Below are 19,189 nucleotides of genomic sequence, written 5' to 3'. Positions count from 1 at the left end.
CGAAGATGTTGTTTAAAATCCAAGAACGTCCCGTTGTTTATTTGATTTGGCCTCGGGCACCTCAGCTGACCAATACATCACATGTCCTGGGGCTACGACTATTTAATGTAGAATCTCCAAGACTCACAAATGCAGTATGACCAAATGTTCCAGAGATGTACCAGTATACTAAACAGGCCATATATCTCGCTCCCCTCTCCAAACAGAAATAGATTCTGCTGAATTGTTTGATAAATTTGGTCTAGGTTTTCCAGCCGTCCATATTGGAGCTCCTACTGTTTTTCTGGCTGTTGGTGGCCTAAGCCCTAATCACCCTGCGTTCCCTCAGAGGCCATAAATTACTCCGATGAGATGGTGCTTTGTGTTCCTTCTGCTGGGGAGCGGGGCGAATTCACAGCGCCATGTTTTGACAACCCGTACTTTAAATCATTGTTTTATGACAGATGGGAAAACTTCTGCACTTTCACCGGCCTGATTTATGTTCATTTGGGTCTGGAGGACACTATAATTTGCAAGTAATGTGAAAACAGATGGATAGAGAGATACCAAAGGGTAAGACTGACCTATACATTCTCAGTGCAGCTTTCAAATGGCATCCATATGCCGCGAGAACTCTTCCAGTTACATCTCCATTACTCTGTGTGTGTGTGTGTGTGTTTGTGTGTGTGTGTGTGTGTGTGTGTGTGTGTGTGTGTGTGTGTGTGTGTGTGTGTGTGTGTGTGTGTGTGTGTGTGTGTGTGTGTGTGTGTGTGTGTTTGTGTGTGTGTGCACATGTTGAAAAGTCTGACTTGTGTGTGTGTGCTTGTTCCGTAAAAAAAAAAAAAAAGATGATGGAAAAGAAAGGAAGAGATTTGTGAAAATGTAGTGCTGAAACAGGTTTTTGTGGAAGTAAGTTGCATTATTCTACCAAAGCATTTATCAACAGCAAAACCGGCAGTGTATGTTACGTGTGCGCACAGCCTTGTTTTACCGTTTTAGGCGGATCTAATAGCCTACGCCAGTGACAGTTACTCATTTGGAGATGTTTATCATGTACGAGCACTGAGCAGACACTTTGATTATTTGACCCCGGTTTACACAGTGCAGCTTCCCATTCCCAGCGAGGCATGGAAAATGGAAGTGAATTCATTTAAGCACAAGCTGGAGCATATTTCCTCTCCGGTCAGATGTCGATTTCAGAGAAATTACAAAGTTGGTCTGCTTCATTTCCACTGCTTCAGGTCATATTGCAAGGTCATACGCAGATCGCACACACAAACACACACACACACACACACACACACACACACACACACACACACACACACACACACACACACAAAAAGGGGATCTTTTATTCTTATCCACACAAAATCTAATTAGACACACTTGGTGGCGCAGGTTAAGGTATCCTCATCAGACTCCAGATAAATAGAAAAATGACACCTCACAAGCTGCTGAAGGGAACTTAAATGATTTTCCAAACATCAGGACTGGGATGTTGTTGTTGTCGTAAATGATGATAAGCCGTTATTAATTTGCTATGATAAGGTCAAGGTCAAAAGGTAAACAAAAGAAAAATCCATTGGGAACTACAACAAACAATTCGGCAATTCGGCACCGTAAGACAAAAATCATGCTGAACACATAAGAACAATTAGTCAAATCACAAATAATTTGTACAGAAAATATTTCAGGCCAAAGACAAAGATTGATATATCTCGTTCTGTCTTCTTGGCAGAGAACCAACGAATGTAAGGTAATCTGTGAGGACACAAAAAAAAAGAGAAAAGCTCAGAATATATCATGCAGCACAGCCTGGGAGCCCCGGACGACTCGTGTTTTATGGCTTTTCCAATGAGGCAGGACAGTATGTGAGTGAGCAGTGTCTGGTGCAGCCATTGTATTCCAGCGAGGGGGGGGGGGGACCACCCACATGAAGTCAGTGATGAAGTAAATACTGTTGCATAGCCACGTCCCCCTTCCCTCGCTGCTCGCAGAGTAAACTGTGGTTGGAGCGGCGGGGCTCTGCTATCTCAGCTTGCCTCCAGATCACAGGGCAGAGGCTTAAGGCGGAGGGGACGAACACACCAGCACCCCCCCTACACGCACACACACACACACACACGGCCCTGCTGTGAATCCCCCGCTCTCTGCCCTCCCCCGTCCTGGTCAGGAAGCCAGCTAATAGTAGTCCCTGTGCTGGGGCTGAACTTGGCAGGGCCCCATGTCTTTCAAGCAGAAGACAAACCGCTCACGCCCCTCTGGAGCCCAAGTCCAAGTGAGGCCCAGAGGGAACGAGGTGCCTACTGACGCCCGTTGTCACAGGATGACGCCCTTGGTTTCCTCCCCCTTCAATATAGGACATGAAGCAGAGTGCATCGTGGGAAGGTACAATAAATGCTCAGATGATAATTGAAATTGTCATGCCATGCCTCTTCTTTTTTTTTTGCAACTTTGCAATCAGACAGCTAAAGGTCAGAGATACTGGCAATCACTTTTTGTCAAAATTAGTGAATATCTCCTCACAACCCGCTACCTGTCCCTGTGCGCTGGAAAAAAATCTGGTGCTAATACACAGCCTAGGCTCTGTAAACTGGTATGTAAAGATAGGGTAAGTAAATAAAGGGGGCCCTTCACAGAGCCTAGGCTGTGTATTAACACTGGATTTGTCAGCGCACACACAGTACGGACAGGTAGCGAATTGCAAGGAGTTTATTCACTCATTTTGACATAAAGTGATTTGAACAACAAGCATTCTCCAGAATTAGCTGACTGCACCTTTAAAGCAACCAAATTACTTGCGTCCTAAATACCAAAGTCCCTTAATCATATCCTGTCTTGTTGTTTATTTTGGCTGTTTGGACATCAAACTTTTGGGACTAGTATCCCAGGAGCACAGAGAAGAGACAGCCAATGCGCCTCTTAGAGGAGGTCTTTGAAGACCACACATTTGTGTTCTACCATAGAAACACGCATTTTCCATTTGGACTAAATGTGAGGCTGATTACTACCAAAATCAAAAGGTACAGGTCCCAATTTGTTGGAAACCAATTTATCATGTCCTTGCCTGTTTCTTGTGGGAATAGACAGTAAACGTCTCTCAGGCAAATCCCTGCTAATCGTCCCTACATGCGAAAGCCATTAAAGAGACAAAGGATCTTAATTTCTTTGACTTTTACAAGAGAATTGTTCCAACCTTGTTGTGCATTCGTCCAACCACTGAAACACTGTGATCCCATGGAAGCCGCAGGGAGAAATGTCCACCGACATGACAGTTAGTGACAGTTATATGTGAGGAGGCTGTGCTTACAAATGGGCGCTTTATTGGTCTTAGATGATAGCATCGACCACAATGTCTTTTGCTTTCATTATGATTTACTGCTGCCTGGTGGGATGAGCTCAGTGAATATGTGTGGTTGGCTGCCAATTGCACTTTTTCCCCTGTTTCTTTTTGGTCTTTGTGGGCCCTGGAGGTTTCTAAACTGTTATAGAGCCATTCGAATTGGAGGCCAGGCAGTGAGTATAAAGCTGTATTTGGCACAGGGCCTCACTGTGCCTCCAAAAATAAGAGAGAGCAGGGTGAACATATTTGTCTACGTCTGCATGTGTGTGTGTGTGTGTGTGTGTGTGTGTGTGTGTGTGTGTGTGTGTGTGTGTGTGTGTGTGTGTGTGTGTGTGTGTGTGTGTGTGTGTGTGTGTGTGTGTGTGTGTGTGTGTGTAGATTGTGAGACAGCCAGCCATACAGAGTGGAACCCTAGTCCAGTAGCACTGGTACCTAAAAATACAAATGGGCATTTTATTGTAAAACCAACGTGCAACTTAGCAGAACATACAAATTTTGAGTCGACTTGTCAAGTCCTCTCATTAAGCTTTTTTTATTGACCATACAGGCTATAATTTGTGTACTTAGCTAAGCCTTTTTGAACGTTAAGAGAGGAGAAATTACAATTTTACAAAATGTTTTATAACACCAGCATCCCCAGTGTTAATGTTTCTACACCAGCTGTGGTTAAGTCCCCTACCTGCAGCTGTTCCTGCTGGTAGCCATCTTGAGGGAAATAAAAGAGAGCCCCTGACCCGGCCAACGCTGTTGTTCTAAAGGAAGAAAGGTGAAGAGCCTCCTCCTGAGGGACCCGTGGTCTGACCTGAGGACCAACGGTCAGGGACGTGAACCACAGAGAGCCAGGCTTTATGGGGAGAGGGAGGGGGGGGGGGGACATGTGGCTGCAGGTGAAAGTGGATTGTTCCCAGAGGAGGCCAAAATGACACATCACACATTACATATTTAATGATCAAAGCAGTAAACTTGGTTGTTGAAAACAATATAAAATTCTTAATACTCCATCCAGTGTTTTTTTTCACTGATATAACCTTGCACATTTTTTACCTTTTTACATTGTGGACACTAAGGAATATGTCAACCCTATAAAAGGTGTACAGTGTGCAGGCTTGTCTGCAGCTGGCTCGATCATGTGATCAGCTATGAGGATGTTACGACCTCTAGTGGACTGTCTGTTTACTCCACGTTTACTGTGCCATATGGAACTGGTTTACATCAGCGGTTAAATATGCTGCACCACATCATATTGGGCATATTGGGCAGAAATTGTGGCAAGCCCTACCTACAAATCATATGATGTAAACATTTGTTGCACACTAAGCCAACTCCATTGTTAGCTTTTTGTAGGGGAATCTTGTTAATCTTGTAGAAAAGGGTCATATTCAAGGAAGCTGACCTGGAGCCAAGTCTAAATATCATACTTATTAGAGTCATATTCAAGCTGCTCTGTATTTTCCTGGCATGAGTCATCCCTATGACAAATGATCCAAATGCATAAATATTAAGGTAATTCTTCTGTATTACTCCAAATGGCAAAATGACATACAGTACGTAGTGGATGTGTTTTCTACTTGTTCTTCGGCATGCTGAAGTTACTGTACTTCAGCTTGCCAGACGTCTTACACCAGATGGACTGACCCCTTTACTCAGTAGGCATAAAGAAAGCCGCAAAAGCCACTTCTGTCTCTCACCTCACACAACATTTTACGACTGACTTTGTGAATACAGAAAAGCTGAATATCCAGGCTGAGGCCGCCTGCCTGGGTACAGCAGACAAGCAGAGCCCTGTTCATCTCTGTTTTCTCTGGCCACCCTCAAACACACAGTTACATCAGCCCATGCTTTCTCTTTCAACAGGAAAGTGCCATTTATGTTGCGTTGGCCCTCCCTCGCAGCACATCAGATAGTGATCACATCATGTAAAGCCATTTGTTTGGAGACTTTGTGTTGGTGGCCACCCGCGTTCCAAGCGGGGCCCAGGCCCTGAGGCCCGCTGATGATGACTTTTCCAATCCTCCCTCACAGGCTGGCAGGCTGAGCGGAGTAGCCACAGTCTCATAGACCTTTTAGCCCTTTAGACCCAGACCGCAGGCAGGGCCATGCCTTCCAGTGTGCAGCGTTCATGTTTGTTCTTTCTGCACCTTGAATCCTGTTAAGAGTCTACCATCTGATGTACAGGTCAAAGGGAAAGGGAAATGGCAATCCCAGCTGAGGACGAGGATATAACCTATTAACTTCCCATGTGTGGGAGGGAACATGGATCACTCAGTAAGACCTCTCTCTTCTAACAGCCTGCTGAGTTTCTTTTCCCAAAGGACATCAACAGTTACTGTTTAAGTGGAAGGTGAGAAGCTCTTCTGTCTATTATATTGGTGTGTGCATATGTTTCTGTTATACAAAGAATGGATTAAAAAAAGCTAATAATATACTCTAATTTTAACTGCAGTACAGTATACACTTGCATGTTTTGTTGTTCAAATAATTCCCATGCTTTTTTGTTGGAAAGGAGAAAATGCAGTGATCGTATTCCGGTCTCGCTGTAAGTTTCCTACTGCAGCTTTGGAAGCTACTACCTTCCAAATAAAAGCAGGAATTCAGTGGTGATTTATGACTATTTAGACAAGTGGTTAACAGAGAGATGTAGGATTATGGAAATACTGCTTTCATATGAAAATACACAGAACACGTCATGTGGGCTTCAGTGGCCACTTAAATCTGTTGGCAGGCCCCAAACACCCCCTTCTGCTAGTCAGATGCACAGGGCTCCTTTTCACTCCTCACACTGAATATTTGACTTCCTTATTAACTTGACAGTTATTGCTGGTGGCAAGTCTTGAAGGCCTCACATGGAGTGACACAATGTCCCATAACATCACCAAAGAGTGAAATGTCTATCAACACAGAGGCTGCAGAAGTACAACATGAACATTATCTTGATGATCAATAAGTGCATTACAATTAGAGCCGGAATAATTCTATAAATTGCACATGAGTAATGCTTACTGGGGAAGAATAATTCAAACAATATAGAGTGTGTATGCCACTTAATAACTGATGAATTACGATTTGTTAAACTTTAACAGATTGGATGGAAGCTAACGCAATAAAACTAACACTCTAAGTTAAGGACGACACTCCATATCTTCCACATATATGGAAGATAGGGATCCACATTTAAATGTTGTAATGGCTGTCTCCTTGAAATGATGTAAACAAACAAGAAATAATCTTGAATGTTTGTTTCCCCTCGAAGAAGGTACATGTCTGATTGTCAGCAGCCGAACTATCTTCTGATGTGGTGAAACGGCAGTGGTTTAGAGTAGGAGAGGACTTTGCAGAGAGGATGACCATCTGGCCTAGCTAAACACTAACCCCCATCACTCAACAACACTGAGGGGCTTTTTCTCATCCGGGAGGTATAGGGAGAGCCAGGAGATGACCATGGGGGTCAGACTGACATGCAGTCATGAATTTTTCATCGCTATATTTTCCTGCAGTCCATGGAGTCTTGCCCAGATTGGAGCTTATAAATCCTGGATCTGAAAAATAAATATAAGAGATGGGTCGGGGTGACCTCACTGCACATGTTCAACCAGAGAAAGACAAGTTCAATGGTGTGAGGCAAGGTTAGTATATTGGTTTTAAATACATCTATCTGAAGTTTCAAAATGTAGCACATTCAATGCACCATATGAACTCCCAGTTAAAGTGCATTTAGCTTTCTTCTGTAGACTGAGTGAGTGCATCTTCTATAAAAGGTGGCGAACAGCATTGCCTGAGTCTAAGCTTGTTCACTCTAAACTGCTGCCTGCTGAATTAGAAACGGGGTACAGTTTCGTCCGGTAAAATAAAAACAATTAGGTTCAAGACGTTAAAGCACCCATAGAGCTGAGGGGAACTGCAGAGTCTGAAGATCATTATCTTTTAATTTTATACTATGCGCAGCCCCTTTCACATCAACTATAGTAAGTGGACCTATTTATTAAATAAAAAATCTTACTGAGCAGTTTTAATGGTTTCTGATGACTGCTTGTTTTGGTCCTAAACTGGACCTGGATCCTGGCGGTTTTGATAATGTAAGGCTTGTTGCAATTAGTAAATAATGCTTGTATTTCTTGTTTTGTAAAATCAGTGTTGAACACTAAATGGTGACATAGAAACACAATCTTTACCTTTATCTACATTAACCGAATGCAGTATACATTTCCATTGTAATTTGCAATCAAAATCACACAACCATATGTCTATAAAAAGTGTGGCACGTGTCTCCATAATGCAACATTATTTTTCTGCATTGCATATGAATCATATCCATATGAACCACTAAGACAGTGTTGAGTAAGACATTATTTCCAGTTTTTCAACAAAGATCACTTGGAAAATCCTGAAAGCCAAATCAAGGAGCACACTTGGTCCTCATGAGGTATTTTACACAGGTATCCCTATGCCTTTGATGGAGCATCTGCATTATGTCAGTACACAGTGGGTGTGTAGCAGAGGCCTATGACTGGTAATGAGTTCCACTGGCGGGACGGGAGGGACATCCCTGCAATACACTCAGAGTGACTTTTATTTCTGCTGACTCGTCGTCGTCCCCCCTCCCCTGTAAAGAAATAACCCGATGAATGTGCCTCGTATTTGTGAAGTTTACGGCTTCTTTAAAAAAATATGTTTGAAGCTAATAACCTCTCGAAATCATGCTGAAATCATATTTGGATTTTGTTTTGGCAACACATCACACACATTCCTACCGTGATATACACTGCTGTTGTATTTATTAGTCTTCCACCTGACAGTAAATGTCAAACCTTGGACATGTCCTGCAGGGTTGGGCTGCTCGGTGTGTACAAGCACATGAGAGGAATATTCTGGCAACATGAAGGTTTAAAGGTGGCGTCAGCAATTCTGGAGAATGCTCGTTGTTAAAATCACTTTTTTGTCAAAATCACTTTTTTGTCAGTGAATATCTCTCCTCACGATCTGCTACCCGTCCAAACTGTGTGCACTGAAAAAAATTGTGTTAATACACAGCCTAAGCCCTGTAAATGGGCCCCATTTGTTTACATACCCTTGTGTACATGCCCTGTTTACAGAGCCTAAGCTTTGTATTAACACTGGATATTTTTTTCAGCACACACACAGTACGAACAGGGAGCGGGGCCATGGGGAAATATTCACAAATTTTGACCGAAAAGGGATTTTGACAACAAGCATTCTCCAGAATCGCTGACTGCACCTTTTACTTCTAGAAAAGGTGTGATGTTGTGTCTTTTTCGAGGAAAATGGTTAACCCCTTCTGCCTCTAGTTTCTTCGAGAGCGCATTTAATTTTAATTCTGAATGTCACTTTTTTTCTAACAAATTTTCCATTCCCTTCATTTCATGAGCAAACACTCGGGCTTGGAAGGTGTACCGCGTCTTTGATGACCATTTTCCATTTTAGAAACTCTGAAACATCCATTGTTTGCTCCAAAAGGATAATCATCCAACCCATGAAATGTTGATGAGCAAAATGAGCCGAGCCATATTTACCGTATGGAGAGGCTCATTAGAGAGGCAATCCCAGTGACGAGTTGTATGAGGTGGCAAGCACCTGCCTTCTGTCTGAGGCATGCCTCTTTTTATTGCACTCGCTTTTATTTACTCTCTCTCAAATTATTTTTGGCCCTTAGTTGACAAAGATAAATGGGGGGATTAATATATATTGGACTAATCTTTGAAGCTTGCAGTGGGGGTAGCAGAGAAGCCTGGATAGTATTTCCCTCAGGTAACCAAACGCAGGCCCACTGGATTAAGAGCCATTTGAGCTAAGGCTTAGCCATGATCCGAAGCCATTAGCAGAACATAGCAGTATAGGAAAAAAAACACAAGGGGAGGAGAACCAAGGAGCTTTTTAATTGCCTCCTACTGATTTTAATTCAAAGACGCTGATGCTGATGCTGAACACATGATTGCCCTCACACTCAAACAGACATGTTTTAAGCTTAAAATGCAGATGGTTGTCTTTTAGCATCAAAGTGGGGAATTAAGCAGAGAAGATTCAAATTTGTATTGGACAACCGAAGACAATCTAGGTAAAGACTGTCTCTGGGGATTTCTTATGTTTGATCATGAACACTGACCTGGGATGGCTTCACCGTGACTTGCTTGGATCTTAACTGATGGTGACATGTTGTCGACCACTACGGCATGTTTAGTTATGTTAACCCATTGATGACTATGGCAATCTAGGATGCATGTCCTTAATGCCTGAGGGTTTTCTGAAAAAATAGTACGAATTGTCAAGTCTACCAAAACCTTAATATCTAAGCCTGTGTAGCACATAGAAACATGAAATAAATAAAATACATTTAAAAGTTAAGGTTCACATGTTTTATTTAAACATGCTCCCTTAGCGCTTACAAACCAACAAATATTTCTAAAAATCGTCAAAATTAGATGAATTAAAAAATTATTAAATATTGTTAATAAATAGATGCAATGTGTTGTGTGATTTTCGTCAGTAGTCTATAGTAGACCTTGATTCTGCGCACCAAACGCCACTAACTGTTCTGTCGCCGACATAGCTGGCGTATTTTTTTTATTATTTTTTTAATTTTTAATTTTTTTGATTGACATGATTTTCGGCAAACCACACAACTTTTGGGTGGTCACGTGGTCTTAAAAAAATCAACAAAACCCACCTCATGTGTATTTGAACCAATGACAGTGCATTCAATGCTGGGAATGCCATGCAAATTAGATAAAGTAATAATGCTGCACGATGCAGCATCAGGCAGGAGAGCCAATGTGGCATCGCGCAGCAGCCGTCATCAATGGGTTTTAATGGGGAAGCTACCCCACATCAATATATAACTGCTATTTCAGATGATATGGAGTCCAACATTGAAGACAAGAGGTGCTTTCAAAGAAGGTTCAGTAAATTATTTTGGTTCCTGTATGTCGGAAAGTAAGCCATTGTATGTCTTCATAACTGTATCATCGAAGAGTGGCACATATACAGTATGTGCTGCTATTAGAGGCATGGTCTCTTGTTTTCTCACAATGTTTGAATGGCAAGATACAGTGGACCGTAGGGAACTAAGAAAGATCTTCAGCCATTGTTAGGAAAGCTGTATCCATTGGTCTTCTACCAATGTATACTGAAATATAATTTTTTCTTAAATTTGTTTTGTGTTCTGCTGTCAGTGGCGTCGCTAGGCTGTTTTATTCGGGGCTAAAGCCCCAAATCTAATTTGATTAGACCCGAATCGAATTAAAAAAAAAAAAAAGAAAAAAAAAAGAATTTCCGACGGTCCTTGAACGCCCCTCATTTACCAGAACAGACTAGAGCAGGGGTGTCAAACTCATTTTCACAAAGGGCCGAATTACGACATGATAATCACACGAAGGGCCAGACATGTCGCTTACTGACATGCCTTCTTTTTAATCCAAAACTCAAACAACATATCTAGATATATAACCTGCGTACATACGAGGCATAGGCTACATTTTGTTTACATATTTTGGGGGACAAATTATATGTGGGGGGTATAGGGGTGCTCCCCCAGAAATTTTTGTGCGTCAAACACTTAATTTCCTGTATTCTGGTGGATTTTTCTGTGTTGGTTTTCTGTGCCTTTTCTGCGTCAATTTATTGTGGAAATGTCTTTATTTTTGTAAAGGAAAAGACAACATTCAGGTTCCTGGTGAAACAAATATAAAGGACTATAATGCAGTAAGGCTCTCAGGCATCCTGGATTGAGCCACAATATGTTTTCTCTTGGATTTTTCAAAACTTTCTGCACATTCAAAACATATCACGTTTTTAAATTTTATTTTTTTATAGGAATCATGACCCAGCACCAGTGTTAACTATTTATGACACTTTACATTGGTATTGAAATGCAAAGCCACCATTGGAAACAAAAGGGGTGGGCTATCAGCGGGTATCTAACGTTAGTTAGTGAGCTATATTGTAACTTCAGGCAAAAGTTAGAAACCAGATAATGTTAGCATTCATCCTTAGACAGTTGACACAATCAATCATCATATTAGCATGCTATTTAGCTACATAGATTGGCCTATTTACAGCCATTAGAAAACTGACATCTTTTCTTCAATGCAAATTCATCAATTCATGGCTTAAAATCCTGAGCTGTGGAACTTTCAGCAGACATTCCTAGTGGTAAGCTATGCGAGTGTCCTAACGGTTGGGAGCGTGTGCGACGTGCCAATATGGCACAGGCTCCACATGAGAAAAAAAAAAAAAAAAAAAAAAATCATGATTTTTTTTTTTTTTGCGGGCCAAATTGAATGGAATTGCCGAATTTGTTCGCGGGCCAGATTAAATATTGAAACGGGCCAGATTTGGCCCGCGGGCCAGAGTTTGACACCCCTGGACTAGAGCAACAAGTTCGTCAGTACACTTCAGCAGCCAGCCAGTCTCTCAGTGTTTACAACAGGTGAGTAGTGAGCACAAGCCCTAGATTTCACAATGTCTTTATTATATGTCAGTAATTCAAATGTCTGTAAACGTTTAGAAAACCTTACTTGCATACATTGTTTATTTGGGTTAAAAAAGCATTAAAAAAAATGCGTATTTTCGTGCTCGCATCGCGCGCGCATTTTCGCGCTCGAGCTACGCGCGCATCGCCGTGAACGGCCTGGACTAAGCATGGACCTATAAAGAAATGGACAGCGGACTGAAAACCGTTGGAACGTGAAGCCATTCATTCCTATGAAAGCTGCTCATTGGCGCAGGGTGACCATTCAGGAAGTGACTTTCTGCTTCATGGGTGCCGACACACCCCTAAAGCATGACACGCAGGGAACGTTTCACTGACGTTACTCATTCTCCAGCAGTGTAACGTTATAATGTTTATCGACCATGGAAGTATAAGTTACTAATCCCCGATGATTCTCTATCTGTAATATTTAAATTACACCCCGTCTTCGTAAAGTAATATAGTGATAAACAAAGATTCCTCCCGCCATTGGAGGCCGGGCCGGCCGAAGCAACGGTTGTTTCACTACGACTCCTTTTAGCGGCTACATGCCTAACGGCTAAAACTGAAAATAAAACGGCTATAAAACGCTTTCGGTGACGTTTTGAAAAGCGAAAACTTCCATCCTATTAGTACATGGTCTAAAGAAAAGTATGAGCCTTTGATTGATATCCAGAAAAATTTAGCGGAGATACATTCTTGTTTGACGAAATTGTATTGGGAATGAATGGGGCTGGGCTCCATAGATCTCCATTTTGTTTTACGGACCCGTCCCAGACAGTCTAATGCGTGTAATACCAGGCGTGGCCACCTGTCCATGCTGACTGCTCGGAGAAGGCAGCGTCCTGGGGGCCTGGGACTAAGCCCCGGATCTCTCAAAAACCTAGGAACGCGCCTGTCTGCTGTCAATGTGATTCCGTCAAAATAAAGATGCAGTTGAGAAAGACCGATACACAGTCTTTTTCACCTGGGAAAAATCTCAACAGCAAGTTCACCCAACTTTCGCAAAGGTCTTTTTTTCAAAGTATTCAGAGACTTTTTATCATTCTATCATTCCAATTTTCTATTACTTTGTAAATCAATTTGTTCCTCAGAGAGGGTAGTTTTAGGAAAGAGTGGGGAACAGGAAGCAGCGAATGCCGGGGCACGGAGCTGCCTGCCTTCTCCCTACTGTGGACAGGTGTTGTAAACTAGCATTTATGCTAACACACTGTAAACAATGCATCTGGTTCGTCCAATGACATTGTCATGTCCATGTCCAAATAAAATCTACTACTACTACTACGCCGCTCGCGTAGGCGATTATCCAGCCGTATAGAGAGGGAAATCATTTCATCGAGAGTGCCAGCTTCCTCCCTAGTAGCCAGCTCATCCTTGATTGACTCACTGAGACCGGAAAGAAAAAGCCCACGTAGTGACTTGTCGTTCCAGCCCGACCTGGCTGCATAGGTCCTGAACTCGACGGAGAGCTCAGCTACACTACGGAAGCCCTGACGTAAGGAAATAAGCCGCTTGGCGAACTTTCATCATTTCAGGTACAAAAAGGTCAAAATTGTCATTAACTGGGGAATCACTATCCCATAATGCTGAAGCCCACGTTAGTGCATTACCCTAAAGGCCAGGACACACCGGCCCGATAATCGCCGTCGTAGAGTTTCGAGGGGACGGAGACACGAATCTGTTTGGTGTGTGCCGTGAAATCGGTCGTAGTTGATGTTGTCGGGCTTCTTTTGAGCCGATTCGAACATGTTCAATCGGCGGCGGACAGTCTTTCAGTTTGAGCAATTTGATTTGTGTAGGGCTAGCGAATCAGTGAAGCCCGGAAGTGAGGCGGGTAGCACAAACAGCTAACAACAGTTAGCCATCGTTTTAATGTGTTTGTTCGTTTCGTTCAGCGAGTACTCACATGCATCAACCCTTGTTGACTGCTCGACACCATGCTCGACACTCTTTGCTAAAAATGGTGCTCTTTATGGTCCATAAATATAAATACGTATTTCTATCAATGTTCATGGTCTAGAGAGCCGTCCCATCATTTCCGGCTTCCGTATTTTTTCGGGCCACAATACAGATTAGCGCCGCCTGCTGTTATGGAGACATTACGTCCCGCGCAAGCGCAGAGCGTACGGAAAGGCAACAGTCGGTTTGGTGTGTTCTTTGCACTTTTTCGGCCGCGACGGGAAGACTGGAGCTCCCTGAATCGGCAGTCACCATTTTCAGGTAGTCGGACTGGTGTGTCCTGGCCTTTAAGTGACCCCATAATGTAAGCGATCTTAGCCTTTTCAGTGGGGTAGGTGAGGGGCTGCTGACTGAAAACTAGGGAACACTGTATCAAAAAGGCTCTGCACGTACCCATGTCCCCAGCGTAGCGCTCAGGCTCAAGAATGAAGGGCTCACAAGCTCGTGGCAGGTGTGACGGGGGATTGGGAGCAGGCGGAGGTGCCGCTGGCAGTGGAGGCGCTGAGATGTGGGGTACCAGTAAGTCCAATTGCTCACCCATCTGAGTGACTCGGGTAGCGACATTCTTAAAGGCCTCCATAGCGTCCCGGAGGGCTTGGCTGTGCTCAGCCACCTGAGTGCCTTGAGCGGCAAGAGCTCCACGGATGCTGCCTATGTCCGCTGGGTCCATCTGGCCAGATCGTTCTGTTACGGTTTGATACTGGACCCAAGAGCAGACAGAGGCAGAGTAGGATTGATGAACAAAGGTTTATTGAAAAGCGGTGGGGAAGCTGGTGGTGAATGAATGAGGAAGCCGTGGTGTGTTGAGGCAGGTAGGCAGGCGGGAGGTAGTGGTCCGGAATGCTGCAGGCAGAGGAAACACAAGTTAGGAAGAGGAACAAAAACAACAAGAGGCTAGAGAGCTAGGTAGCAAGAAATACTGGAGCCAGGCACGTATAGTTACCACAGTAAAGAGTAGTACGATCTGGCAATCGCTGCAGGGGAAACAGGAGTAGATGTAGGTGTGTTGACTTGATTGAAGATGCAGACCAGGTGTGGAACGGAGACAGACGAGTGGCAGAAGGAGGAGGAGGAACACACACAGCAGCCAGCTGTGATCACCACACTTATAATTTCTGCTTTTTAGAAATGCAAATGTATCGGGGTCATTTTGACCCCAGCCAATTCCGCCTATGTATTTAAAAAAAATAAAACTATTATTTGAGTTTATCTTTTCCATAGTTTGTCATTAAAAGTATCACACATCATCGGGGATAGAATGGGAGCTCTCCAGTCAATATGAAGTAACTCTAAAACACTGATATTTCCAAAAACACTGATGTTCCCCTAATATCAATATTTTCATCTTCGTATTGAGCATATCAACTTTAACTCTCCTAAAATGATTATTTATAATCAGTTGTTTTTATCTAAGATGACTTTATTTTTATAACTAAAAATCTTTTATAGAAGACATATTAATGTATTATTTTTCTTTGATTATTTTTCGCCTGGGGTCTTTAGTGACCCCGTCGGTAGTCCATACGTTGGTTTGATGAGGGTTAAAAAACATCTCAATTCTGAGGATTGTTTTCACTACTCCACTCTTGTTTTACAGTGCATTAACAAGAGGGCAAAATGTTCTATAATATAATTCGTAATAAACAATTTAAGCATTTGAAGTTCCAAAAAAGATATTCATCAAGATCAAAATATTGATAGAAATTGATTTTGACATCAAATGAAATAATCGACAATACTTAAATGAAACAGCTGGGGGAGACATAATACCAAGTTTACAGGTGAGTAGAGGAAAAAGATCTGACTAAAAACAGCCTAACTCTCTATCTCTGTATGGCAAGTAAAATGTTTACAGGTGAACAACAAGACACATATTACATAACTCATATACCGTAGTTATTTCTAGTACTTACATTGTGTACATATTGTAGTATAATGCTCGTTCTTAATTCTTATTCTTATATTACTTACATGTCTTATATTACTATTGGTTTTAATGTAAGGCTATGCCTTGCTGCATTTAGCACAACTCTTTACACATTTATTTTCTACATATATGTTTCTGATCCAAAAAAAACATTAAAGGTGCTGTAAGCGGAATGGTTCTTTTAGCTAACTTCCTGTCAGTTACTGCAGTTAGCAGTCCCCTCGCTCGTCCCTACATCACCACATTAATGCACTGCTGTCTTAAAGCAGCGAGTTCTCTAGCATCATCTCAGATCCATAAGTGTGATAAAACATGATAAAAACCATCAAAACAGACATTGGGAAGGATTTTTACCTGCTCCGCCATTGTAGGCGCATAAACATTCACCCATCTGTTGCTCTGGCGTGCACCGGCAGTGAGACCATGAGTGAGACGGGTGTCGGTTTGTAGCGTTCTCTCTTGTGATTGGATAAAAATTTCGGGATCCTCCAATAAGTTTATTTGCCGATTACATGCAAAGCAGCTGACTGAGAGATCGGCTTTATGAAACGCGCACATTGTGTAAGTGATCACTGTATAAATAAAGAGCGATTTAACACTTATATTAACATAAATAAACCGATTACGTCACCTTTAAGTATTTCTGATTCTGATTCTGAACAATAAGAGGTATAGGCATAACTGTTGTACTTATTTATTTATTTTTTACCTAAAAAAATTCTCATCCCTTTTTCCTCCTCCATGATGTTTTTTCCTCCTGCCTGTTTTAGGTCCCATCCAGACCAGTTGGACGTGGCTGACCAGATCCCTTTCAGAACACTCCCCACCCCTTCAGGGGGGCTCTGTTTCACTGAGAAGCAGCTTTCTTTTTGCATTGTGTTTTATTGGTACGCATCTATCACTGTTATTGTTTGTGACAAAGAAGTCTCAAAGTCTGTCTGGTTGAAGTGTATAACTATAGGTGGATCATGGAAGTGGGCAATATCAGCTGTTTCACTGTTTTTAAGAAACATAAAGCAGGACTTGTAGACTTGACTTACCCTCATCTGCATTTACTTTATTTAAATGCAACTTAACGTATATTTGTAATAAAAATGCATGACATAAGCGTGGCGACAAGTATATCTGCTTACCACTCGTTCAGACATAGAACAAGTCATTTTACAGGACATCTTGAAATTCCTGACATTTAAATTTGTCCTAGTAGGAAGAGCACAGGTGTTACTAGTAAAATGAACAATGGCTCTATTTAAAGTGTCCCACCAAGCCATGACAGTGTGGACAGTGAGTCATCTGAACAATACCAGGATCCCCGAAACTGAAGCAGCTGACTGGAATTTAGACGTCAACAATTTTATTATTTACAAGTCTTTTTAGTTTTTTTCCAACCGACTTTTCAACATGTCTCCTGTGAAAAGGCGTATTAGATCCTTTTTTTATTTGTTGTTTTAAAGCTGGTACTACCAAATACTTTAATCCGTGTCCTAATAACAGGCTCAGTGTACAGTTTGCACAGTTGTTGATTCTTTGTTTAGCAGCAAGTGTAAATCATGGTCTTTTGTCCAATCTGTGTATTTACAATCAACTGGAATGAAAATGTGAATCTAGTGTGTCAATATATTTGGCATCCACATACATGAGGACTTAATTCTACATGATGTGTAAAAATGTTTCAAAGTTTGACATTTAGGAAAAGAATAATAGTTCCACGACACTCTCGGATAACTTTTTTTGTATAACAAGTTTCTTTTTAAATGAATTTGAATATGCACATGAGCTCCACACTTATTTAATATCCAATCATCGTACTGTGCCGTCTCCTTCCGGTTATTACAGTTGGTGAAGTTTTTATACGCTAGAATCGCTGCACGAGCACAGATCCCGAGGACGCATATCTTTCACCAGCCAAAGTGGAGGGTGGACTCAATAACTTACTCGCCTAAGACCGCATTTGGACAGTGTTAATGTAGAGCCCTCTAAGCAGTGTTGTGCAGCGCTCTTCTGTGTTTCAAAGACAGCCTCATTAGCACTAGTGCGAGTGGACTTGTATTCATCATCGCACGTGATCAATTTCAGTAGCAAATGCGATCAAAACTGTCGCACTGTACAGCCCTGTCCTTATTTGTCTCTGAATTTAAAGGCCTACTTCACCGGTTTGAATATGAAGGTGTATTGAATTCTGAGATCCTATGTAGTATAAATGTGCAAAAAAAAAAAAAATCGGTTCATCCTAGCCTGAGAAAAGGCATAAAGAGTGTTTTTTTTAACCCTATATTAATCTTACTGTGACATCACAGTAAGATAAATATAGGGTTAAAAAAAAATTACTTTGTAAATATTACTGTGATGTCACAGTAGGAGAAATCACAGTAATATTTACAAAGTAAGGTTTTTTTTTTAACCCTATATTTATCTTACTGTGATGTCACAGTAAGATTAATATAGGGTTAAAAAAACACTCTTTCTGCCTTTTCTCAGGCTAGGATGAACCAATTTCAATTTTTTTTGCACATTTATACTACATAGGATCTCAGAATGCAATACACCTTCATATTCAAACCGGTGAAGTAGGCCTTTAACATGGATCTTGTCTCAGCTAGGTGAACTGGGCAAAGGTGCAGGAAAAGGAGGCGGCGGTGGCGGGTCCATCAGAGAGGCAGGTGGATCCATGGGGAAGAGGCAGGCCGCTGAGGAGGAGCTGTACTTCAGGTATGCATTTCTTTAACAGCCACTAAATGTGGACTGATTGTGACTCTTAGTGTTTATTAATCACGACGCCCACCATATTTTCCTGCTGTTATGATCTTCTCTTACCATCCTAATTTCTCTCTTGTTTTTGTCTTTGTCCTTCCATCTTAAATGTAAGGCGTAAGGAGCATGAGCAGCTGACTGCACTGAAGCAGCAGCACCACCAGGAGGAAATCGACCACCACAAAAAGGAGATTGAACGTATGCAGCGCGAGATCGACCGCCACAAGGGAAAAAATCAGGAAGCTGACGCACGATGGCTGAGTGAAACCGTCCTAGAAAAGAAGAAGTTCCAGGCATCTCACTGTCCCAGCTGAGATTTCTGCATGCACTTTGTCACCGGCCAGCAATGAATGTATGGGTGATTGTTTTGCTTATGCTTGAATGTTAAATAAAGTGATTATTGTTTCCATGAGAAACAGTTATACAACTTGTTCAACCCGTTCCCTTGTGTTGCAGTAGGTCAGTGTGCCTTATGTTGCAGGCAAAATGCCAAAGTGGAAAAACGTATATCTTAAAGCTTCCTATAGCAAAATAAACCTGTGTCGTGTTATTTTTTTTAAAAATACATATACAATGCATGGGTCATGACTCATGAGCTTGGACACTGGAAGCTCGGCCACACTGTCAAGAACATCGGCATCAGTCGGGTTAGAATCAGATTATCTTACTGTCTTGGTAATAGTTTTCTTTCAATGTCTGCACCCAAACAAACCAACACGTAAGCTTGATAACTCAATGAAATGTA

General features: G+C 42.0%; 1 pseudogene across 1 annotated transcript; it reads left to right on the top strand.

The window, feature by feature from the left end:
• Positions 1-16,932: 16,932 nt before the first annotated feature.
• LOC307261984 lies at positions 16,933-18,705 on the top strand (annotated as a pseudogene). Its single transcript has 3 exons — positions 16,933-16,977; positions 18,290-18,402; positions 18,560-18,705. The product of its transcript is annotated as an uncharacterized misc_RNA (transcript).
• The last annotated feature ends 484 nt before the right edge of the window (positions 18,706-19,189 follow it).

The sequence above is a fragment of the Ammodytes marinus genome, assembly GCF_949987685.1.
Source record: "Ammodytes marinus genome assembly, chromosome: 15".
Classification (NCBI taxonomy): Eukaryota; Metazoa; Chordata; class Actinopteri; order Uranoscopiformes; family Ammodytidae; genus Ammodytes; species Ammodytes marinus.
This window is presented reverse-complemented; position numbering and strand designations above follow the sequence as displayed.